Source organism: Rutidosis leptorrhynchoides, chromosome 1 (genome assembly GCF_046630445.1).
Source record: "Rutidosis leptorrhynchoides isolate AG116_Rl617_1_P2 chromosome 1, CSIRO_AGI_Rlap_v1, whole genome shotgun sequence".
Classification (NCBI taxonomy): domain Eukaryota; kingdom Viridiplantae; phylum Streptophyta; class Magnoliopsida; order Asterales; family Asteraceae; genus Rutidosis; species Rutidosis leptorrhynchoides.
Window position 1 is genome coordinate 129,898,269 of NC_092333.1, and position 25,997 is coordinate 129,924,265.

Genomic DNA, 25,997 nt, shown 5'->3' on the forward strand with positions numbered 1-25,997 from the left:
ACTCGTCTCTCCTAAATAAGAAATTTTGTTTGATTCGTTTGGAAAATTACAGAATTGTCGAGTTTTTTAAGTGAGTTTTGTAGTTTTAAAAAATATTTAAAGATATCTAGTATTTTGAAAGACATTTAACATATTGTATTGTTTTTTTACTCTTTTTACTTAGAATATTATGGTTCATCCGAAAAAATGATCGGTGGGTGGATTTTGACATCACATTTGGACCTGATCAATGACTCTTAACTGGCATTAGAAAAAATTGTAACATTTTCAAACTGGACTTAGATTAAAATAAACATTTGCTCTTAAAATGTTTTTAAATGCTTGTTAGTGAAATAATTATTTAATAATTGTTTATATTATATTATTAGTCCGGTGGGTTCATTTTGTGACAAGGGTCACAGGAATATTTCGTTTATAAAATTTAGAGCTTATTTGGTTTACCGAATGGAATACGAAAGAAATCTGGAAACTAGTAAATACCCGTGTTTTATCGGGTATGGGTTATACCCATTTAATTTATTAAAACCGCCCTAAGTCCCAATTGATTCAGTGTTTTTGCTCGAGTCACTGTTTCCCCTCTTTTCTCTTCATTCACGACACCTCCACCACCATGAACCCTAGCTCTTTATTTTGATGAAGATTGAGATGAAATTGCAAGCTCAAAATTATGTTTTCTTGCATCTCCAACATCTAGAACAAGGTTTGTCATCCTAATTTTTATGTTTGATTCTTATTAAATTTAGGGTTCATGCTAAAATGATAGAAATGCAATACTTGCTTGAATCATGTTCTAATGGTGTTCATTAACTTGTTTTTTGCTAAATTATTGTTGTGAATTTGGAATTGGGCAAAATAGCAAGAACAACCCAATAAAATTTGGTGACCCGAAATGGGGCAGCAACTTTGCTGATGTCGCTGCTGTTTCTGGACAGCTGACCGCTGCCACCATGGCTGCCGGAGACAGCCAGTGGCTGGCGGTTGGCGGTGGTGGCTGTTGTTTTTACTGCCGCTGCCACTATTCTGTTTATGTTTCCGATGCAGTAGCTTCGGCTACTGCTGCTGCTTACTGTTGCGGCTACTGCCGCTGTTTCCCTTCTGTTTCCGGCAGCTGCTGCTGCCGGCGTGCGGCTGCCGGCCTTCGGTGGCTGCTGCCGAATGGTGGTGGATGCCGGGTTGCGATTCTCGTGTCGTTTGGTGTACTTATTTGGACCCGAACCGTTCATGATAATTTAAGTTACTCGGTTGCTCATTTAGCTCGTAACCGGTTTGTTAGTTTTAAACTCGAGTTTAAATTGTAATTGTGTAATTTATGTTATTCGGACCGCCTGGTTAGTCTGTGAACCGATCATTTGAGTTGTTTGAATTTGGGTTACTCGTTTGGACCATGACCCGTTTGTGTAAGCTTATGTTGGTTTGTATCGCCCATTTGGACTTTGACCCGTTTTGTGCTATTGTGTGAATATAAGTGTGGGTATATGTTTAAGTGCACCTATAAGGTATTGTTTTACCTTTAGCTCGTGCTCGTTTTGTTAGCGACCCGTTTGATTAATTATTGGTTTGCAAAATATTTATGTGTGTGAATATAAGTGTGGGTATATGATTGTGATATTGTTAGTATTGGAATACGATTACTAACCTGTGAGTATTGTTCTCAGGTGATACGGACGAGGAGAAGACTCGGTGATATCAGACCACCGAGTTCTGCTGGTATCGGTGAGTGGGCTTATCTTTACGGATATTGATATATAGTAACACGTGTAGTTACTGCTCACCTTTATACTTAGTATAGAATGCGATAATCTATGAATGCATGCTGATTACTTCTATAATGATATGTAGTAGGTTATACTAATGTTACCAGGTTTTCTAATTAGATGGAATCCGTAGTATGCCTGATTAGATTGCTCAGTGGTTTTGGTAGCCTTACCAACTTAGAGGGTTGTAGTTGGTCCTTGTGCACATAAGAGACTAAGAAGGTCAACTGTGACTTGAAATGATGGTCTATAGTTATTATTATCGGTATACCGAAGTTGACACATTTATGTATCAGATGGGGTATATATACCGAAGTTTATACAGTGTCAGATGGGGTATATGTGTGATAATATATACCGAAGTTGACACATTTATGTATCAGATGGGGTATATATACCGAAGTTGATACAGTGTCAGATGGGGTATATGTGTGACAACATATACCGAAGTTGACACAGTGTCAGATGGGGTATATATGTGATAATAATGGAGGGTCATCGGTAAAACTCTAGCTTGATCCGCTAGTAGTTGTAAGACCTGGCAGGGTCAACGATCCTTTTGAGATTATAGCGGTAGTGCTATTAATGAATAGTTGTGTAGAGCTATTGTTATATTTTGGATATAGCAGTGCAAACTATGATTAAATAGTGCCGTTAGCGCCTATAAAAGATAGCTAGATGTTGTTATTGCTGTTCTGATATGCATATGATATGCATAGTTCTACTTAGTATTGCATGTTATAGCTGTGTAATGCTATGAATTGTGTTATGTTTGACTTGACTATGTTGACCTATGCCTCTGACCAATGCATGAACCCGATAGACTAGACTTGGTATTATATAGTGATATCTGTAATGATATCCCATTCACTTAGCGTTGTGCTAATCCCCCACATTTCTACCCTACAGGTTATATCATTTAGTATGCTGGGATGGGAGAAGATAGTTATGTCTGGACTATGCTTGACACACCGAAGAACTCTGATGTTTAATATAATAAAGTAAAACTGTTTTCGAAACGTAACACCAGTTGGATTGTAATGTATATCAATAATATGTTTTATATATACTTGTACTACGATGTAATAAATGACTTTCCGCTGTGTATTTAAAAAAAAAAAGTATGGTGTTACAACTTGGTATCAGAGCGTATGTTTGGCAACATGTACACGTGAATGTCATGTTCCCAAACTCTGAGTTGTGTCAAACATAGCAAATGGGGATGGGGTTAAGTGAATGAGAGGTCCACTCGGGTTAGTTGATTGGTACTAACTGATTATCCATTAAGCTTTTGTGTGAGATGTTGTGATAAGACAGGTAAGACGATCGATCAAACCCTGCTGATACCCCATTGACTCTTAGCATTTTCAGAGCTCTATTGGATGATTTCAAGTTTGAGTTTAAGTAGCCAGGAGCATCATGTCAAAGTATCGGGTTGGAGAAAGAATGACATGATTTCAGTGACGGAGGGAATCATAAGATACGATGGAAAAGATACGTGAGATGAAACAACTGAAACGGATTTTGACTACACGCTTCAGTAATGAGGGTCTAGTGTTAAAACTAGGTCAGGGGTGCATGTGGGATCGATGTGATGATATATGAGAAGATATCTTCTTATACATTAAGGTACGCTCTTAGTACACTGTTGTATTTAGTAGTGTACTGTTAGATTTTGTTCACATGCTTATTTGTGTTAATAAATTGTTGAAATTAGTCGAGATTACTCGTGAAATGATTGATACTTCTTTTAGAGGTAAAAGTTGCCGATGGTCTGACAGCTCCAGTTACCGGATTCATGTCTGGAGCTATCATTGACACTATTGGGATCTTATTCCCTTTGATTGATTGTTTAGCCTTTGTTGACTGCCATGCCTTCTGAGAATTGTCTGCATGTGTTAGGTTTGCCATGCTTAGTGAAATTGTTGGTTATATACTGCTTAGTATATTGCATGTGACCTGGGGCCATGTTTCGTATGAAATGACCGCCCTGTTCTTAGTGGCTTGTCTGTTATGCTAGTTTTGAAGTAGAATATTGATGACCCGATAAAACTGCGTAGAGATTAAATGAAGCGTATTTCCATTTCCTTGAACCGACGGGACACACATAGTGGCCCGTAAGGATCGGATAAGGTAGTAGTCTCATTGTTCATTGGTATAGGATTTGAACCCTATGTACTATTGCCACGTATAGATGATTTACGTGAATGTAAATCGGGATTGACTTAGTGTATATGACGTTGACTTTACTGTATTAATATTATGCATGACTAGATTAGATGTATGAGACCGTGGTAAGGTTTAGGAATTGTTTTCCTACCTTGAACTTGAACTCATGAGAATTTGTGATGACCCTTAAAAAGTAAATTTGGGTAGTGCCCTGTGTTGTCTTGTAAGACAATAGGGAAACCCTTGACCTAAGTAGGGATTGATAACCAGTGTGTGTTATGACTCGAAGACAAAGTCGAATGTTAGGCAATGCTTGAAAATTGTGACTAGTATATTATTTAGCGATAGACGATGCTGTATGTAGTGTATGTAAGTGTGATGGTTGGTATTCTGAACTAGGATTTCTGTAGATTATGTTGTACGGAACAACTGAACGATTTGAGATAATGTATTTGCGCCGGGCCAACGTAAATACGATATAGTAAATTGTAATGACGTTCCCGAAAACAAGAGGAGATCTAGAATGTGGATACAATTCAGATGAAGTCATTCAACTTTAGAATAGAAATATTATGTCGTGTGTAGTTAGGTGTTTCGGACGGCAACTATACCCCTTGTAGGAATAGAACCGACTGTCGTGGAATGATGTTGAAGCTATGTGAGTGACAATTAAGTCGATTATTCGACAAGCGATGATCGTGAGTGAATAGGAAACCTTCTCGACGTAGGGGGTTTAGTGTGAGTAGACTTTATAATTTCAAGTCGTGGATAACAGTTAAAAAGATGGACTAGACTAAGTAACTAAATTAGTATAGTGACAATTGATAATATTGTAATAAGTTGACTTGAGAATAGTCTAAACTTATATATGAATTAAAAAGGAAAAGCAATAATATTATTTCTGAAAATTTGAAGTGTACTAGGTTACACTTGAGAAGTCGGGAGATGTATGGTATTACTCTATTAATGACCTTGAAAGCTAGATTATAGGTTCATGAAGTAGTACATAAGTAAATAAAGACCTGAAATATTATATTAGGGTTAACAATGATGTGAAGGATTACCTCTAATTATAACCGTTGTGTTAAACGTAAATAGTACAACAGATTATGATAAATGCTTATCATTGTTAATAGAAATCGAAAGCTGTAAATATAATTATTTAAGAGTAAGTTACTCTGGGTCAGAAAAGAGTAACGTGGTTTTAGTGAAATCAGATAAAAAAAAACTAAAAACTATTACTTAACTCAGTAGCGAGCCATAAAGAAATTAATTTCGAATAGTTAGAAATTGTGGGTTAAAAGAGATGTGTTATTATTTCTGAAGATTGTGGTAATTAGTGTATTAACGATATTTTCTGGAAGTCATACGAAATATTGACAGAATTTAATACACTAAGGTGATTAGTGAATGGTGACATACCAGTAGGGCGGGAAATTCAATAAATAAACTAAATCAGAGTTGAACTAATAAGTATAATGTGGTAAATAATATAGAAATACTGTGAAACGGAATGAAAGATAGATGGCATAAATTATACACAGACTGTGACTTGATAATTGGATAGTGAATTGTTTGAACATGAAACAACTAGTCTGAATATAATTTTACTAAAATAAAGATGTATTTGGGGAAAATAAATACAGAATCTAGTGAAATGAATGGAATTTAATTGCCATTGCCTGGAAATTTGAGGAAAATAAACTGTGTAAAAAGTGAAAACTGATGACGAATCATTAGATTTGATAGTACCAAGTGACATGGTGACATAGTTTAAACTTTGTCTGGGGAATTAACCAGGATTTTGTGGACACCAGTGGTTAGTGGAACGACTTTTGATATAAATGTCATAATTCGGGACGGTGTTTAGTTGTATGACTTGATTATCTTTTACATTCTGTCAGAAATAATGTGAGGTTTTAAAGGACAAAAGGTTGAACTTGACTGTTAGTATTGATGGGTGTGCCCTAGAAATATGTCGTATAAATTTTGCAAATAGTGATTTGACCGAATAGGCAAATTAAAGTAAATGGGTGTTAATGTTTGGACTCCAACTTAGAATAAAAAAACCATATATTGTGATGAGAACCTATGACTTCTGTGACCGTGACTGACCAGATTCCGAGGATAGAATCTCTTTAAAGGGAGGTAGATTTGTTCAAACTGGGCTTAGATTAAAATAAACATTTGCTCTTAAAATGTTTTTAAATGCTTGTTAGTGAAATAATTATTTAATAATTGTTTATATTATATTATTAATCCAGTGGGTTCATTTTGTGACAAGGGTCACAGGAATATTTCGTTTATTAAATTTAGAGCTTATTTGGTTTACCGAATCGAATACGAAAGAAATCTGGAAACTAGTAAATACTCGTGTTTTATCGGGTATGGGTTTAATACCCATTTAATTTATTAAAACCGCCCTAAGTCCCAATTGATTCAGTGTTTTTGCTCGAGTCACTGTTTCCCCTCTTTTCTCTTCATTCACGACACCTCCACCACCATGAACCCTAGCTCTTTATTTTGATGAAGATTGAGATGAAATTGCAAGCTCAAAATTATGTTTTCTTGCGTCTCCAACATCTAGAACAAGGTTTGTCATCCTAATTTTTATGTTTGATTCTTATTAAATTTAGGGTTCATGCTAAAATGATAGAAATGCAATACTTGCTTGAATCATGTTCTAATGGTGTTCATTAACTTGTTTTTGTGCTAAATTATTGTTGTGAATTTGGAATTGGGCAAAATAGCAAGAACAACCCAATAAAATTTGGTGACCCGAAATGGGGCAGCAACTTTACTGATGTCGCTGCTGTTTCTGGACAGCTGACCATTGCCACCATGTTTTTACTGCCGCTGCTACTATTCTGTTTCCGATGCAGTAGCTTCGGCTGCTGCTGCTGCTGCTTACTGTTGCGGCTACTGCCGCTGTTTCCCTTCTGATTTCAGCAGCTGCTACTGCCAGCGTGCGGCTGCCGGCCTTCGGTGGCTGCTGCCGGATGGCGGTGGTTGCCATGTTGCGATTCTCGTGTCGTTTGGTGTACTTGTTTGGACCCGAACCGTTCATGATAATTTAAGTTACTCGGTTGCTCATTTAGCTCGTAACTGGTTTGTTAGTTTTAAACTCGGGTTTAAATTGTAATTGTGTAATTTATGTTATTCAGACTGCCTGGTTAGTCTGTGAACCGATTATTTGACTTGTTTGAATTTGGGTTACTCGTTTGGACCATGACCCGTTTGTGTAAGCTTATGTTGGTTTGTATCGCCCATTTGGACTTTGACCCATTTTGTGCTATTGTGTAAATATAAGTGTGGGTATATGTTTAAGTGCACCTATAAGGTATTGTTTTACCTTTAGCTCGTGCTCGTTTTGTTAGCGACCCGTTTGATTAATTATTGGTCTGCAAAATATTTATGTGTGTGTATTAATATATATATTATATATATGTGAGAATACATATATAGGAATATACATGTATGTATATGTGTATATATACATATATATGAGTATACATATATTTATGCATGTGTGTATAAGTATATATGTATATATATATATATTATGATTGTGATATTGTTAGTATTGGAATACAATTACTAACCTGTGAGTATTTTTCTCAGGTGATACGGACGAGGAGAAGACTCGGTGATATTAGACCACCGAGTTCTGCTGGTATCGGTGAGTGGGCTTATCTTTACGAATATTGATATATAGTAACAAGTGTAGTTACTGCTCACCTTTATACTTAGTATAGAATGTGATAATCTATGAATGCATGCTGATTACTGCTATAATGATATGTAGTAGGTTATACTAATGTTACCAGGTTTTCTGATTAGATGGAATCCGTAGTATGCCTGATTAGATAGCTCAGTGGTTTTGGTAGCCTTACCAACTTAGAGGGTTGTAGTTGGTCCTTGTGCACATAGGAGACGAAGAAGGTCAACTGTGACTTGAAATGATGGTCTATATTTATTATCATCGGTATACCGAAGTTGACACATTTATGTATCAGATGGGGTATATATACCGAAGTTCATATAGTGTCAGATGAGGTATATGTGTGACAATATATACCGAAGTTGACACATTTATGTATCAGATGGGGTATATATACCGAAGTTGATACAGTGTCAGATGGGGTATATGTGTGACAACATATACCGAAGTTGACACAGTGTCAGATGAGGTATATATGTGATAATAATGGAGGGGCATCGGTACCACTCTAGCTTGATCCGCTAGTAGTTGTAAGACCTGACAGGGTCAATGATCCTTTTGAGATTATAGCCGTAGTGATATTAATGAATAGTTGTGTAGAGCTTTTATTACATTTGGATATAGCAGTGCAAACTATGATTAAATAGTGCCGTTAGCGCCTATAAAAGATAGCTAGATGTTGTTATTTCTGTTCTGATATGCATATGATATGCATAGTTCTACTTAGTATTGCATGTTATAGTTGTGTAATGCTATGAATTGTGTTATGTTTGACTTGACTATGTTGACCTATGCCTCTGACCAATGCATGAACCCGATAGACTAGACTTGGTATTATATAGTGATATCTGTAATGATATCCCATTCACTTAGCGTTGTGCTAATCCCCAACATTTCTACCCTGCAAGTTATATCATTTAGTATGCTGGGATGGGAGAAGATAGTTATGTCTGGACTATGCTTGACACACTGAAGAACTCTGATGTTTAATATAATAAAGTAAAATTGTTTTCAAAACGTAACACCAGTTGGATTGTAATGTATATCAATAATATGTTTTATATATACTTGTACTACGATGTAATAAATGACTTTCCGCTGTGTATTTAAAAAAAGTATGGTGTTACAAAAATAGTGGAACATGAGTAGAATATATTTTTTTTTCAATCATGTTATATCTAAACGGCTAATGGCTAATCGTTAATTATTTAAAATTTTTATATTTTGGAATAACTTGAATAAAATATCTATCTACAACAATATTTTATTATCCATCGAACATTAGTTACTTAATATAACTCTTCAAAGATCATAAATAAATAATTAAAGCTTTTTGTGTGACCTTTACAATTTCATAAAACCAAAATTAAAACAAAACTGAATATGATAAATATTTTTAGAAGTACAACGTATCCTTAAATACTTTTCAAAACTGCTATCTTCCTTTAAAAAACTTCAAAATTGTCGGTACCATAATCACAAATTCACAATATACTAGAGCCTTTTTTTATTTTTTTATTTTTTTTGAAAAGCAAGTATTATTAAACAACATCAAAATGTTACAAGGATCTCATTGGTTTGCAAAGTTAGCAAACCAAATATAATGAGTCACCCAAAAATAACACGAAATACACGATAATACACCAATTACAATATTTGAAGGTCTATGCTATGTTAAGATATGAACTTGGATCATTTAACCAAGTTAACCAATCTATTTTTCTTCGTTTCGATCTTTCAAAATCCATTCGAACGCCTTGACTTGAATTTTATTTAAAAGCGACGGAAGGATTCCAATTTTTGCCCCGAAAAACTTTTTCATTCCTATTCCTCCAAATTTGATACGCGGTTAAACATTCGACCGCTTTCCATATTTTAGAGCCAAATGCCGTTGAAAAAGTAGGCCCATTACCGCGAAATAATTCAAGTTGATACTAAGGTTTGACATACTACCAAAACTCCACCAAGCAAAAACTCGATCTCACACGTCCATAGCACTTTTACAAAAGATTAAGGAGTGGCCAACGGTCTCTAGATCATCATCACATAACGGACATCTAACACTATTCAAATATATCCCCCTTTTATCAAGCTCAACTCGGACGGGCAATATTTTTTGGCATGCCCGCCACACAAAAATTTCAATCTTCTTTGGAACAAGGTTGTTTTTCATCATTTCATTGGAATTTGTTGCATCACCAAGTAATTGTTTATCTATAAGAGTGGATAGAGATCGAACAGAGAAGATACCGTTATTAGACAATGACTAAGAGCACGTGTCCACCCCGTTTTTTTTGAAATCGAAAGCTTCCACAAGTGCTTCGAGGTCTTCTAGTTCTTTTCCTGTTCTTCCGGTCGGTAATCTGTTCCAATTCGGTTGAAAAGCTGTAACATCTTAGCTTTGGGCCTAGTAGGTAATGACTTATTTACGCTTCTGTGCTAATATAGTGATTTTAATAATTATGTGTTTTATAGTTATTGTATATGGGATAATGTGTGTTTTGTGACAAGGGTCACAGAACATATTTCCTTTTGTGATTTGGGCTTAAAACGAATAAGTTATTAAGGATTTCGTATTTCAGATAACTGGTAAATACCCGTGTGATACACGGAGTAGGTTTCCCTCATGTGAAGGAAACCCTTGTGACTTAAAAGATCTGGTTTCTTCTTATTTCCATTTTTGGAAATTAAACACCACACACACATACGCTTCCAAATTTCAACAAACCCTAATCCATAACTTATGTTCTTGATCTCGTTTTTTAACTGGAATTCGTGTTTTGTGATTTCAGTAACATCATAAGGTATTTAACAAGTGATTTCAAGTGTTAAATCAATCTAATTTTTAGTTCTTATGAGTTTTTGGGTTAAAGTGGGTTTTTGAATCAAATCTTTTATTTAAAGTGTTGTTTATATCAAATTGATGTTAGAAAACGTTTGTGTATGAGTTATATATGTTTTCTAAGTGATTTGTAGCGTCAAAATAGTGCAAAAACGAGATTTGGGGCTCAAAATGACGAAAACAGCGACCTGGTACTGATGAACAGCTCCTGTACAATTGCAGGATGCATCCGTACAGTTACGGGGTGTATCCGGGTCATTTCTGATGCAACCGGACGGTTGCAGTTTGTCAGCTTTTTGGAAAACTTGTTTTGGCCATAACTTTCAAATCGTAACTCCGTTTCTGATGAATAAACTACCGTTGGAAACATAATGAGGATTAGTTTCTAATGGTGTAGTTTTAAAACAGTGAATCAAAATTTATTTTGGGTCAAAATGATAGAATAGCGTTTATGCCTCGTTTTATACGCATGTGATAGTTGCAATTGAATGGGGAACCATGTAACCTTGTCATATATTCATATATTAGGCTATATGATGTTGTTTAGAGTATAATTTATGATATTATTATTTAGATTGTGCTAACTTGAGATATGATATTCTCAGGTAATAAAGGAACGGAGAAGACTCAGTGATATAAGACAACTGAGTACTTGTGCTTCCAGGTGAGTGGGATTATCTTTATGGATGTGATTATATAGTGACAAGTATAGTGATCTGTGCCATGCTTAAAATTAGACTGTGTAATGAGTCTGTTACCAATATTGTGACTATATGTGATTATGTGCGCACCAGTGAACGTCGAGGTGTTTTGTGCGACGTAAGAGGTCAATGCTATTTGCCTTGTGTATTTAGGGTGATAGTATTGGGTCCAAGTGTTACTGATTAGTAGTATAGTGTGAATGACGAGTGCGTCACGTCTGGAAGACTATATCAGTGATTCAGTAGTGTGGACTATCGGTATATTCCAGCTTGATCAGCTATGGGTTGCCGGTCCTCTTGTGTATGGCTTTAAGTGATTAGTGACCAGTGCCTTTAAGCTGTGCTTGACACTTGTAGTGATGTCCACCTAGATATTGCCATTCACTTTGCGTTATGCTAATTCCCCCACAGTGTTTTTCCCTGCAGGTGTGTATTAGCAGCTTTTGGTGGGTTTTGCAGGACAACCGAAGATGTTTGACACAGTGTCACTCTGATGTGTTTAGTAATAAACTATATGGTTAAACAGCTTGTAGTAGTAACGTAACACCAGTGTTTTGTGTAATCATATGTTTGTGTAAATAATATATGATATGTAAATTAATTAGTCTTCCGCTGTGAGTATCTTAAAAAAATGTGTATGTAAAAAGTACGGTGTTACAAGTTGGTATCAGAGCATAGGTTTGACAGTATGTGCACTGTGTAAGTGACTTACTCCCAAACTTATGAATGTGCCATGTCAAACATCCAAGTGGGGAATAAGTGAATGTAGAGATATGTGCCTAGGTAATTGTGCTTAGTGATAGGTGCTAACAGGTTATCAACTAAGCTTTTGTGAGATGATGTGTTTGCAGACAGGTATGGCTGAACAGACCAGAAATAGCGATGCCCCTTTGACTCCCGAACCCGGAATATTTAGAATGCCATCATTGGAGCATAGTCCAGAACGTGATCCAGATGATTATGTCCAACAGTTAGAAGGTCAGTTACAGGAAACTCGAGAAAAAGTGAAGGAACTAAAGGCCCAAATCAGGCATTCCAATGTGGTGTCAAAGCTAATGATCCACCGATACCTCCAGGGTTTACTGGTACTCAGTATACATCTGGCTCATCGGGTAGTGCTTCTCAACCATTCCAGTCTCAACCTCAAGTTATACCTCAAGTGCCATATCAATCTTCCCAACAATACCAATATCGTCTTCAATAGCAGTACGCAACAACGAATCCATTTCAAACTCCTTTGTTTCAGCAAGTGGTGAAGGAGAACAAAAAGTGTACGTTCAAGCAGTTTATGGACTGCAAGCCCTTGAGTATTCGGGTCATCGTGATCCGATTGTGACAATGAATTGGTTAAGGGAAGTGGAACGGGCATTGAAAGCCTGTCAATGTGAACCAGATTTACGGGTAATTTATGCTAGTCGACTGTTAAAGAATCGAGCTATGGTTTGGTGGGATACAATTACTGCTCCGTTTTCCGAAGAGCAACTCAATCAGGTCACATGGGAACAATTTTCTGCAAGGGTCCAGGAGCAGTACTGCACTGCATTTGATATCAATCGATTTAAGCAAGAGTTCATGTAAATGACGATGACTGAAGAAATGACAGTCGATAAAGCGTTTGAACAGTTTATGGACAAGTTAAGGTTTGTGCATCAGTGGATACCTGATGAACAGTCCAGAGTGCAACGATTTGTAGAAATTTTGCGACCTGAGTATCGCACGATTGCAAGACTTGCTACTACCTTGTCACAAGCGCATAATGTTGGCAAAGATAACTGAAAGTGATATTAAGGCGGCCAGAAGTGTGAAAACCGAAAGTGTGTCACAAGTGAAACCAGCGGCAAGTCAGTCTAGCCAACAATCAAAGAAATCAAGTCGGTTAAAGACAAAAGGGCAATCTAGCCAAGGTAGATCAGTGTCAAGTGGTTAGAAGACATGGTGTAGAATGTGTAAGTCTTCACATAGTGGATAGTGTACAACCTTGACGAAACGTTGTTTACGTTGTGGTATAGTAGGACATGAGCCTCAAGATTGTTCATTTAAGAATAATGTGTGTTGGAACTGTCATAAAGAGGGTCACAGATCTGCAGAGTGTCCAGCTGCAAGAAAGAGTTATTCCGGGGCGGGGTCCGGGTCAGGGGTACGTGATGTGTTAGCTGGGGGATCATCTGCTTCCTCTGTAGGGCAGAAGCGCAAGAATCCTCCACCACCTGAAGCTAGAGCATTTCAGATGTCAGTAGACGCTGCCACTGCTATAGACGATGCCATCACGAGTATGTTCTTAGTAAATTCTGTGTCGGCTCGTGTACTACTTGACTGTGGAGCAAATCGATCGTTTGTGTCAACTAAATTTGGTGCTAAGTTAAATGTGCCTGATAGGATAATAAATGAACCCTTAAGTGTCGAAGTGGGTGACGGTAGAACTGTTCCAGTCACAAAGTTTGTGTCTGGAATTACTATTGACATAGAGGGTAGTCTTTTCCCTGTGACTTGCCTAGTGATGCCTATACCAAGTTTTGATGTAGTGCTAGGCATGAATTAGCTTAGTGACCATAAGGCCAGTATTAAGTGCGATAGGAAAGTTATCTCTTTTCCGGTAGATGGTGGGAAACGGGTAGTGGCTCGTGGTGATCGTGGCGGGTTCTGTTGTCCATTATTATCGATGATGAAAGCTCATAAATCTTTGGCCAAGGGATGTGATTCTTTCTTAGCCTATGTAATCGATGTAAAGAAGGAAAAGAAAGTAGTGTCCGATATTATGGTGGTGTCTGAATATCCAGAAGTGTTCCCAGATGAATTGCCAGGCTTACCGCTGATCAGGGAAGTTGAATATAAGATCGAGTTAGTGCTAGGGGCTACGCCGGTCGCTAAAGCTCCGTATAGATTAGCTCCTTCAGAAATTCGTGAAATGATGTCCCAAATTCAAGAAATGTTGGACCGCGGGTTCATTCGTCCGAGTTCTTCGCCGTGGGGTGCACTAGTGTTATTCATGAAAAAGAAAGATGGTACGCTACGAATATTATCGTGAACTAAATAAAAGAACTGTGAAGAATAAGTATCCGCTTCCGAGGATAGATGACTTATTCGATCAGCTTCAAGGAGCTTCGTTCTTTTCGAAAATAGACCTACGTTCGGGATATCATCAGGTTCGTGTTGCTGAATCTGACATTCCTAAGACTGCATTTTGTACTCGTTATGGTCATTATGAGTTCTTAGTGATGCCGTTTGGGTTAACCAACGCTCCAGCAATTTTCATGGATCTCATGAATAGGGTGTGTAAACCATTTTTGGATAAGTTTGTTATCGTGTTCATTGATGACATCTTAGTGTACTCCAAAACTAAATCTGAGCATGCTAAGCATTTAAGACAAGTGTTGGAACTTTTGAAACGTGAACAATTGTATGCAAAGTTTTCAAAGTGTGAGTTCTGGTTACGTGAAGTTCAATTTTTGGGTCATATTATCTGTGCAGAAGGTATAAAAGTGGATCCGTCTAAAATTGAAGCTGTGATGAATTGGAATTCACCAAAGAATCCGACAGAAATCAAGAGTTTTCTAGGACTGGCTGGTTACTACCGACGATTTATTAAAGATTTTTCAAAGATTGAAAGTTCTTTGACAAAGTTAACTAGAAAGGATGTGTCTTTTCAGTGGGGTAAGGAACAGGAGACTACATTTCAGACTTTAAAAAGTTTATTGTGTCAAGCACCAGTGTTAGCTTTACCTGAGGGATCCGAAGACTTTGTTGTGTATTGTGACGCGTCTTTATCGGGTTTGGGTTGTGTATTAATGCAAAGAGATCGTGTGATTGCATATGCATCTCGACAGTTAAAACCAAGTGAAAAGAATTATCCAACACATGACTTAGAAATGGCTGCAGTAGTGTTTGCGTTAAAGTTGTGGAGACATTATCTTTATGGTAAGCACTGTGTTATCTGCACCGATCATAAAAGTTTACAGTATATCTTTTCGCAGAAAGAGATGAACATGAGACAGAGATGGTGGCAAGAACTAATTAAGGATTACGACTCTGAGATCAGATATCATCCTGGCAAAGCAAACGTCGTGGCTGATGCGTTAAGTGGTAAAAAATCCGCTGACAGTGTAAAGTTTATGCGAATTGAGATTGTGTCTGATTTAGTGGATTGATGTCAAGCGAGGTGTATATAAAATAGTTATTATTTTACTAGGAAAAACTATTAAATACGATACAATTTTACACAAGATATTTGTTTATTTATAGAATGGATATACTTAAACCTTGCTACAACACTTATAGGCAGTGTACCTAATCGTACAGTAGTGTAGTTTTTAGTAAGTCCGGTTCGTTCCACAGGGAAATCTTTAAACAAAGCTCAACGCTATATTAGTTTACTTTTATAAAAATACAAATATATATATAAGTAATATTATTATTATAAAGGGCGGTTTTTACCGTTTAATGACCGGTTTGTCGATTTTAAGATTTTAGTCGCAGTTAAAACCTAATGTAAAATATAAAATAAATACAAGACTTAAATTAAAGCGTAAAGTAAATAACGATAATGAAATTGCGAATAATAAAAAATGCGATAAAATAAAATTGCGATAATTAAAAAGTACGATAATTAAAAATGCGATTAAATAACAATAAATAAAAGTGCGATAATTAGAAGTGCAATTAAATATAAAATAAAGGAAATTAAATATGAAATAACAGAATTATGCTTATTTAAACTTCCGTAATCATGATGTTTGACGTGTTGATTTTAGTTTTATGCCCATGGGTTAATTGTCCTTTGTCCTGGATTATTCAATATGTCCGTCTGGTTTTTGTCCATAACAGTCCATCAGTCATAAATATAAAGTGCAAGTGTCCTTGTCAAATTATTATTATACCCGAAGTTAAATATTCCAACTAATTGGGGATTCGAATTGTAACAAGGTTTTAATACTTTGTTTAATGAATACACCAGGTTATCGACTGCGTGTAAACCAAGGTTTTACTACTTTGTTAACAATTACACCAATTACCCTTGAATGTAATTTCACCCCTGTTTTAATTATTCTAGTGGCTATTAATCCATTCCCGTGTCCGGTTAAATGAACGATTATTCGTACATATAAATATCCCGCCCATCGTGTCCGATTGAGTGTATATGGTAATTTATATGGACGCCCAATTGTAAATCTTTATATTAACATTAACAAACTTTCATTTAGTTAAACAAATATAAAGCCCATTAATAGCCCATAGTCTAATTTCCACAAGTGTCGTTCTTTTGTCCAAACCCCAATTATGGTACAAAGCCCAATTACCCAATTTTAGTAATTAGCCCAACATCATGATTACTTCGTTTTAAATAAGCATAATAATAACTTAGCTACGAGACATTAATATAAAAAGGTTGAACATAACTTACAATGATTAAAAATAGCGTAGCGTTACACGGACAGAATTTCGACTTATACCCTTACAACATTCGCTAACATACCCTTATTATTAGAATTAAAATTAAAATTAAAATTAAAATATAAATTATATATATATATATATCGTATATATGAGAGAGAGATATATTTTCTGTGTTTAAAACTCGGCAGAAAACTGGCTTTATATAGGACCTGACCAGCATTTTCACTCCATGCGACTCGCATGGATTTTGTGCCTCTGGCCATGCGAGTCGCATGGCCACCCTGGATCCAGCCAAATTGGTTTGTTTTCTTCTTGCCGACGTAATATAATAATAATATATAATATAATATATAATTATATATAATTATATATATATTATATTATATTCTTGTGCATAGTAGACTAGATATTTTTGGTCCGTTGCGTCGGGCGTTTCTTCTTGGCTCAGGTCCCGGTTCCGGATTTTCGGACGTCTTCGCGTATTATTTTATATCGTGTACTTTGCGTCTTGTAACTTGTACTCTTGTCATTTTGAGACGTTCCTCATCAATATTTTGAACCTTTTTAATTGTATCTTGTACTTTTTAGCTCTTTGGACCTTTTTGTCTTCAATTTGTCGAATCTGCCTTTTATCTTCTCTTTTTTTAAAATTTAAACGAATATCGCTTGTAAATCGAACAATACCAACTAAAATCTTGTCTTTCTTGGGGAATAATGCTATAAAATATGTGTTCATTTTTGGCATTATCAATATTCCCACACTTAAGCGTTGCTTGTCCTCAAGCAATATAGTCTTGAAACACTTGAGTCACTTCTTTATTCTTCACACTTTGTACATTAGTGACTTCAATACGGCGGTATAAACAATGATAGTAACGATGTGGTTAAAGGTGGGTGTGTCTTTTTATGGTTGCCTCGGGTTTAGGTCAACGACACTGGCAATCAAATAGCCGATTTACTTTCGGTTTCCAAAGCAAAGTGCACATTTGAAAGGCGGTTTACAGTCCCACATGACTATAAAAATTTAGATCCTTTAGGAAATTGGATCTTTATGAAAACATTTGATCTTTTGAAAATTCAAGCTAGATTTTACCCTAGACAAGTTTTCTGATTTGATCCATCATCGGTGTTGCAAAATATATTTGTGGATCAATATTTTGGCTGAAAACTTTTAGGCTCGTGTAATCCACTGCTATCCCGGTATCGAATAGCACACATCCAGTTTACTTGTTCCGTATATTACCTTTCGGTAAACTACCGTTCGGTTGTAAAGGAAAGCGATGAACAAGAAACTGTTAAGGCAATGTCTTGTGACATGCAGATGATTATGGTCTTTTTAAACGTGTCGGATGCTAGAACTATCCTTGGTAGGAGCGATAGTAAAGATCATCCTATGATTTTTCGGTCTGGCACAAGGTCCTGTCTCCGACCATGCTATGCAACCACCGTTCTTACGGTTGACACCCGATTTGGTTCAGGTGACCTAATGAATTCCAGGTGAATTCCTAGGATTCTACGTTCAATGGTAATGAACGCATTGAAAATGGGTTTTCAGAAAACAAATCGGTTTGTAGTTTTGATCAAAATATTTTCTCGTTCAAGCTCGAGTTTAGATATCATTGAATTCCATGAGTTTGAATTCTCAATCTTTAAGGTCAATCTCAAGGATTAAGTAATATCAGGCTTAAAAGCTGATTTTTAATCTTTAAAGGAGATTATCCTTTCTGGGGATCTGATTCATTAGTCTTATCAAGCTAATTTGCACGGTGCCTCCCCATTGTACGAGATAAATCCTTCTCATGGTTAGGATAAATCTGACCACTTGGCGACCCTGTTTGATGCTGAGGTCCGTGGATTTCCTGCTGATTTTACTGATGACTTTTCTAGATTTTTCGTCAACCTACAGCTGGTCTGGACGACAACTTCATGACCTAAATCAAGAAGCGCGTGTCTTTTTCGGAAGACTTTACTTCCTTCTAATGATGGAATTGATTCATCGTGTAGATCCATCTCTTCTTTTCTTTCATCGGGTAAAACAGTTTAGTTTGGTTCAAAGCAAAAGTATTTTCAGTTATTTGTTACAGATATATGTGACATATGTTAAGATAACTTGGTAAATTTTCCCACACTTGGCTTTTATTTTCCTTTTTATCGTCCTCTATTCCATTTTAAATGAATTTTAACATTTTAATTTGTTTCTTAATTTATGTTCTTTCTGAGATAACAATAATTTCGGTGTTAAAACCTAGTTTTATCGTTCATAAATATGTATAAACATGATTTTGAATTCATTTAATTGAAAATTTTGATTCATTTTACTAGAATTGGGTAGTCAGTATATAAGACTAGGGCTGTTCTTTTTTATCAGAGAGCACTAGATTCTAATACAACTACTGCTTTACTAGTATTTTTAATGGTAACCAAGTGTTTAAGATAAAAATTTTAAAATCCGAAAGAATTTAACCCCTTCCCACACTTAATATCTTGCAATGCCCTCATTTGCAAGAAATCAGTAACAATTTAAATTATTGAGGGTGATTTGTGTGAAAATGATTAAATTTTTACCAAAGTTTCCAAATATATTGGCGTTTGTTTGCTGAATGATAAATGGTGCACATCATTTGTTCATTCCGTCTTGTTGTTATTTCACACATATTTTGCATCTTGTCGTCAAAATTAGTTGCTTTTGCTGAACTTAATGCCAGTCTTTGAAAATGCGTTGTTTTACCCTGTTGTGTACATAAGATAAACTGCAAACATATATACATATTTTTGAAGTTTGGTATATTGCCCCACATTCAAAAATTATTAAAATCTAAGAATAAAAGTTAGATAATTATAAAAATGATTACAATATTAACAAAAGTATTAGACGTATCAATAATTACAAATTACAAAATAAAAAAATAATAATAAGTAAACTAAGGATGATATTGGTACCAATAGGGGTTCCAGGCATAACCATAAGTGCTATAGAATGCTTCGGCAGGGTCATACGTAGGATATGGTGGCTGCATCTCTATCGACCAAGGAGGGAAGACGGGTTTCGGTGTAGGAATATAGTTTCTACCTATATGTTGGCAATGAGCTATGATCTGGTTCTGATGAACTTGCCAATCTTCAAATGCTCTCTGTCTAGCATTTTCGTATTCCTGAGAAGCTATAAACCTATGCATTTCTTGCATCTCATTCCCCCCTCCTACATTACCTTGCTGTTGGTTTCTCTCCACCTGTGGATGTCTACCATGGTATCGTACTGCGGCGTTATTTCGCCTCTTCAAAACTTTCGCACCATGGTATACATTTAAACCTATAGTATCGCGGGGTTCCGGCTCTTCTAGTAATAATCCCCCCCGACTTATATCCACACCGAGATATTCACCAATCAAAGTAATAAAAATACCACCTCCTATTATGCTATGTGGACGCATCCCCCGAACCATAGCTGATAAATAATAACCCACACAATATGGTATACTTACAGCGCTCTGTGGGTCTCGAATACACATATGGTAAAAAAAATCTTGTTCATTTACCTTTTCTTTGTTTTTACCCCTTTGTGTAATCGAATTAGCTAAAAACCTATGTATTACTCTTAATTCGGCTCTATCTATATCCAAATAAGAGTAATTTCCCCCTTTGAAACGGTGATGGCTTGTCATTTGACTCCACACACCGTGTGTATCAAAATTCTCATCTATCTTTCTACCGTTTAGTATCAATCCTCTACAATCGGCAGACGCTAACTCCTCAGGCGTATATATACGTAAAGCCTGAGCCATGTCCAGTAAAGACATGTGGCGCATCGAACCGCCTAACAAAAATCTAATAAAAGAACGATCGGTTAAACTAGCTACCCGATCATTCAACTCTATACTACATAACAACTCTTCACACCATACTTTATATACAGGTCTGCGTATGGTGAATAAACATATCCAGTCATTAAAAGAAGAATTACCATACCTCTGTACAAGTAATTCCCTAATTGGCCCGGCCAATTCTACAGCTTCTAAGGGTCCCCATTCTATGACCCTCGGTACCTCAACAACCTTGGAATGAAGAGTATGCAAACCCCGTTGATATTTTGGATAATCTATCCAAAGTCTGTCAAATCTCAGGTTCGGGTGCAACTCTTCCAAATGCATATCGGAAAAGGTCATGACTGGATGAGGTACATCCTGCTTGTAGTAGTTATCTACCTCCTGTTGTTCCAAATTCTCGGCAGGAGCATTGCGGGCTTGGGATGAAGATTCACCCCTTTCATTCTGCAAAACACATCAAACACAATTTTTGTGCATCCAAATATGCATTAGTGTCAGCAAAATCATCAATCAAAATAATTACAATGACATTATCAATTTATATCAAACTTAAGCTTATTTTCACATTTTTATCAAATCTACACTTTTTCAAATAAGCATATACGAAAATTTTCGCCAAGTTCATAAGCATTCAACTCAAATAACATGTCAAAATAATCATTACTAGCAATTAAACAAGTCTCAAATGGCATTATCTTTCAAAAATCAAGTTCATGAATTTTAGACTTGAAAAAGTCCACTTTAATTCTCAAAATCATGTTTAGGCTCAAAGTTTGGATCATTTAACTACCTAGACATGTTACACTACTCATTTTAGCAACAATTCATGACAATAATCGGCCATAACCTGTTTATATCAAAAAGCCCCAAATTTGCTCAAGAACACAAACCCTAGATTATTCAAAATTTGAAGTTTAAGGCTTCTAATCATGTTAAACAGCATCAATCTAGGTTATACAAGCATAATACATAAACATTTTAAGTCTAATTACACTAAAAAGCATCAAAATCAAATTGGGGAAAAAATAGCTCAAGAACACCAAAATTCGAATTAAATGGTGTTTAGGTGTAGAAATTTACCGTTTTTCTTGAGTAATTCTTAGATAGCATCCTTCTCAACATGATTTTAGCAAAAGATTTGGTGATTAACGGTTAAAAATTGTGATTTTTGGGGTTTTTTCTCGGGTTTTTTCGGGTTTTTTCGCTGTGAAATTCGCAGTGTTTTGTGTGGGAGAGTGAACTGATCGTTCAGCTCTTTTTATTTTTTTTCTGATTTTCGGTCCCTCCGCGAGTCGCGGAGGTTTTGCACTTCAAACTCCGCGAGTCGCGGAGTTTGCTCTTTTTTTTTTTTTTTTTTTTTTTTTTTTTTATATAATCATTAACTTATTAAAACAATTAAGTAATTAATTTTAAAATTTTGTTTCCCTTGTTATTTAGGATGAGGTCGTTTCGGATCGATGTCCTAGTTCGTCCTTCGACAAAATTTTAAAATTTGTCTTTTTGTAGCGATTGTTTTAAAAGCTAAGATTTTTGGGTTTTTTAATTTTTTTGGCATTCTTTAAATCAATAAGATTAAAAATAATGATAATAAAAGTTCTCGTCCCTCCCTCGGGTAAAGCAATTTCGGTTCAAAGATCTAGTCTTCAACTTACGACGAATTTTAAAAATCATATTCTTAACTTAATGAGATAAAGTAAATTTTTGTTTTTAAATTCACACAACTTAAATATTAAATTCAAAATTAATATAAAAAAAAAAATCACACCAAACTTAAAATTTGAAATGCATAAAATTAAAAATTCATATTTTAAAAATTAAAAATTCACACCAAACTTAATTTAAAAATTCATAAATTCATATCAAACTTATATTAATTTTTCAAATATTTACAATTTTAAATATATTGTTTTTACAAAGTTTACAATATTAATTTAAGATTTAAATATTAATTTTAAAAATATGGTAAAAATAAAATTAAAAATCTTTTTGTCTTTTTATCCCACTTTAATCAATCAAATATTATCAAAAATATGCGCCCCTCTTTTCGGTAAAGTAATTTCGGTTCCAAGACCTAATTTAACTCATGACGAATTTTTGAAATATTTTGGGTTGATTGATTAAAGATATTTATACCTTAAGAATAAACGTTAAATTTCGCAGTGATGTAATAAATTTTTGAATGATATCAATAATTTCGGTCGCCAAACCTAATTTTATTTAATACCAATTTAATACTTTTTAGCGAACAAATTAGCGTTTATTATCAAAAGGTTAAAAATAAAAAAAATAAAAATAAAAACTGTACAGACATACCTGTGAAATAGATTTCTTAGTTATATGATCTATTCCATTCATAAGATAGTCGGTTTAATTGGTTTTCCATGGCTCCAAAGGCGTAACCTCGAGCATTCAGTGTCTTTTCTTCTAAACATATGAACGGTCCGTCTCTGCATAAAGTAACAAATTCGGTATTTGAATAGGTTTGATTATTTGAACATTTACCTCCATGTGACCATTTTCCGCATTTGTGACATCGTTCTAGGTGTCGTGCTCTTCTTTTCGCTGCGGATTTTGATTTTCCTTTACCAAATTGTAACTTATTATCTTCGCATCTGGATTCTTTTCTAACTCCGTCCATTCTTTCTCTGATTACTGATACTAATTCGCTCGGTAGTATGTCATTATTACGTTTAGTGATCAAAGCGTGTAGCATTAGACCATGGTTTAGTTCACAGGCAGTCTTCATTTCGTAAAAACCTAAAAAAAATAAAAATTCAGAATGGGGGGAGAAGACTAGTTCTTTAGGGTCTGCTAGGGAAAGACCATACGTGTTCCATTTTCGAGAACTACACGAAAACAGACAATCTAACTCTAACAGAAATACATATTATCTTTTAAAGACTTGATTCTCCCCATACTTAGTTAGCTGTGGTGTCGAAATTGTGATTAACTTCGTTGTCGACTTCCATCGGACCATGTATGTAATGTTTAACTCTGTGACCATTAACTTTAAATTCAATCCCATTTGAATTTATTAATTCTATCGTTCCGTATGGGAAAACTCTTTTGACTATGAATGGTCCAGACCATCTTGATTTCAATTTTCCAGGAAATAGCTTGAATCGTGAATTGAAAAGAAGAACTCTGTCTCCTTCTTTAAATTCTTTTGAACTTCTGATTCTTTTATCATGCCATTTCTTCGTTCTTTCTTTATAGATTAACGAATTTTCGTATGCTTCATGTCTTAATTCTTCTAATTCGTTTAGTTGACTTAATCGTAGACGTCCGGCTTCATGTAAATCAAGATTACATGTCTTCAAAGCCCAAAATGCTTTGTGTTCAATTTCTACTGGAAGATGACATGCTTTTCCATAAACAAGTCTAAAAGGTGTGGTTCCAATTGGAGTTTTGTAGGCTGTTCTAAAAGCCCAGAGTGCATCCTCCAATTTAATGGACCATTCCTTCGGATTTGATCCTACGGTTTTCTCTAGAATACGTTTTAAAGCTCGGTTGGTATTTTCAACTTGTCCACTTGTTTGTGGATGATATGCGGTGGAGATTTTATGAGTTACTCCATATCTTTTAAGTACTTTCTCAAGTTGATTATTACAGAAATGAGTACCCCGATCACTTATTAAAGCTTTCGGTGTTCCAAACCTTGCAAAAAGACGTTTTAAAAAATTGACTACAACTCGTGCATCGTTAGTTGGGAGAGCTTGTGCTTCCGCCCATTTAGATACATAATCAATGGCTACGAGTATATATAGATTATTATGAGATTTTGGAAATGGACCCATAAAGTCAATACCCCAAATGTCAAATACTTCACATACTTGGATGACATTTTGTGGCATTTCATCACGTTGACTTATTTTTCCGGCCCTTTGACATGCATCACAGGATTTGCAAAGAAGGTGTGCGTCTTTGTAAATTGTAGGCCAATAGAATCCAGCTTCATAAACTTTTCTTGCTGTTAGTTGAGGCCCATAATGCCCTCCTGTTGGTCCTGTGTGACAATGTTTTAAAATTTTACTAGCTTCATCTCCAAATACACATCGGCGTATTATTCCATCGGGACAACTTTTAAACAGATGTGGATCTTCCCAGAAATAGTGTTTTATATCACTGAAGAATTTCTTTCGTTTTTGGTACGATAATCCTTTTTCAAGGAATCCACAAACTAAGTAGTTTGCATAGTCTGCAAACCATGGGATTTCTTTATAATCTATCTTCAATAGATATTCATCAGGAAAGTTGTCTTGTATGGCTGATTCATTCAGAACTTCTAATTCGGGATTTTCAAGACGAGAAAGATGATCAGCGGCGAGATTTTCTGCTCCTCTTTTATCTCGGATTTCAATATCAAACTCTTGTAAGAGTAAGATCCAACGGATTAATCTTGGTTTAGCATCTTGTTTTGAAAATAGGTATCTAAGAGCAGAATGGTCGGTATAGACCACCGTTTTTGCTAGAACGAGATATGATCGAAATTTGTCAAAAGCAAAGACAATAGCAAGGAGTTCTTTTTCAGTAGTTGTATAGTTCGTTTGTGCTCCTTGTAATGTCTTACTAGCATAATATATAGGTTGAAATCGTTTTTCAATCCTTTGTCCTAAAACGGCTCCCATTGCAAAATCACTTGCATCGCACATTAGTTCAAATGGTAGATTCCAATTTGGTGTTATCATGATTGGTGCATTAGTGAGTTTTTCTTTAAGAATATTAAAAGATTTGATACACTCATCTGAAAAGATGAATGGCGCATCCTTTTCTAGGAGTTTATTCATAGGAGTGGCAATTTTAGAAAAATCTTTTATGAAACGTCGGTAAAAACCGGCATGCCCTAGAAAACTCCTAACTCCTCTAACATTTGTGGGATGTGGAAGTTTAGCAATTACATCTACTTTAGCTCTATCCACTTCAATTCCTTCTTTTGAAATTTTATGTCCAAGAACGATGCCTTCTTTAACCATGAAATGGCATTTCTCCCAATTAAGTACTAGATTTGATTTTTCGCATCTAATTAGCATTCGTTCCAGATTAACTAGACATGATTTAAATGTATCACCGAAGACTGAAAAGTCATCCATGAAAACTTCCATGCATTCTTCTATCATGTCGTGAAAAATCGCCATCATACACCTTTGAAAGGTTGCAGGGGCGTTGCAAAGTCCAAATGGCATGCGTTTGTAAGCAAAAGTACCATAAGGGCACGTGAATGTGGTTTTCTCTTGGTCTTCGGGTGCTATTGGAATTTGAAAATATCCGGAAAATCCATCTAGAAAACAATAGTAACTATTTCCGGCTAATCTTTCCAACATTTGATCTATGAAAGGTAAGGGAAAGTGATCTTTTCTGGTGGCGTCATTTAATTTTCTATAATCAATACATACACGCCATCCTGTTACAGTCCTAGTAGGAATAAGCTCATTTTTCTCATTTGTAATGACAGTCATGCCACCCTTCTTAGGTACGCATTGAACTGGGCTTACCCATGGACTATCAGAGATTGGATATATCAAACCTGCATCTAGCAGTTTAATAATCTCTTTCTTAACTACATCTTGCATATTAGGATTTAGTCTTCGTTGGCGT

At 35.6% G+C, this 25,997-nt stretch overlaps 1 long non-coding RNA gene across 1 annotated transcript; it reads left to right on the forward strand.

Annotated features, from left to right (window-relative positions):
* Nucleotides 1–562: 562 nt before the first annotated feature.
* LOC139886501 (uncharacterized) lies at nt 563–11,797 on the forward strand. The gene is made up of 6 exons (XR_011772479.1): nt 563–700; nt 1,656–1,713; nt 2,664–3,383; nt 7,545–7,602; nt 11,092–11,150; nt 11,599–11,797. It is a non-coding gene; the product is annotated as an uncharacterized lncRNA (long non-coding RNA).
* Nucleotides 11,798–25,997: the final 14,200 nt, after the last annotated feature.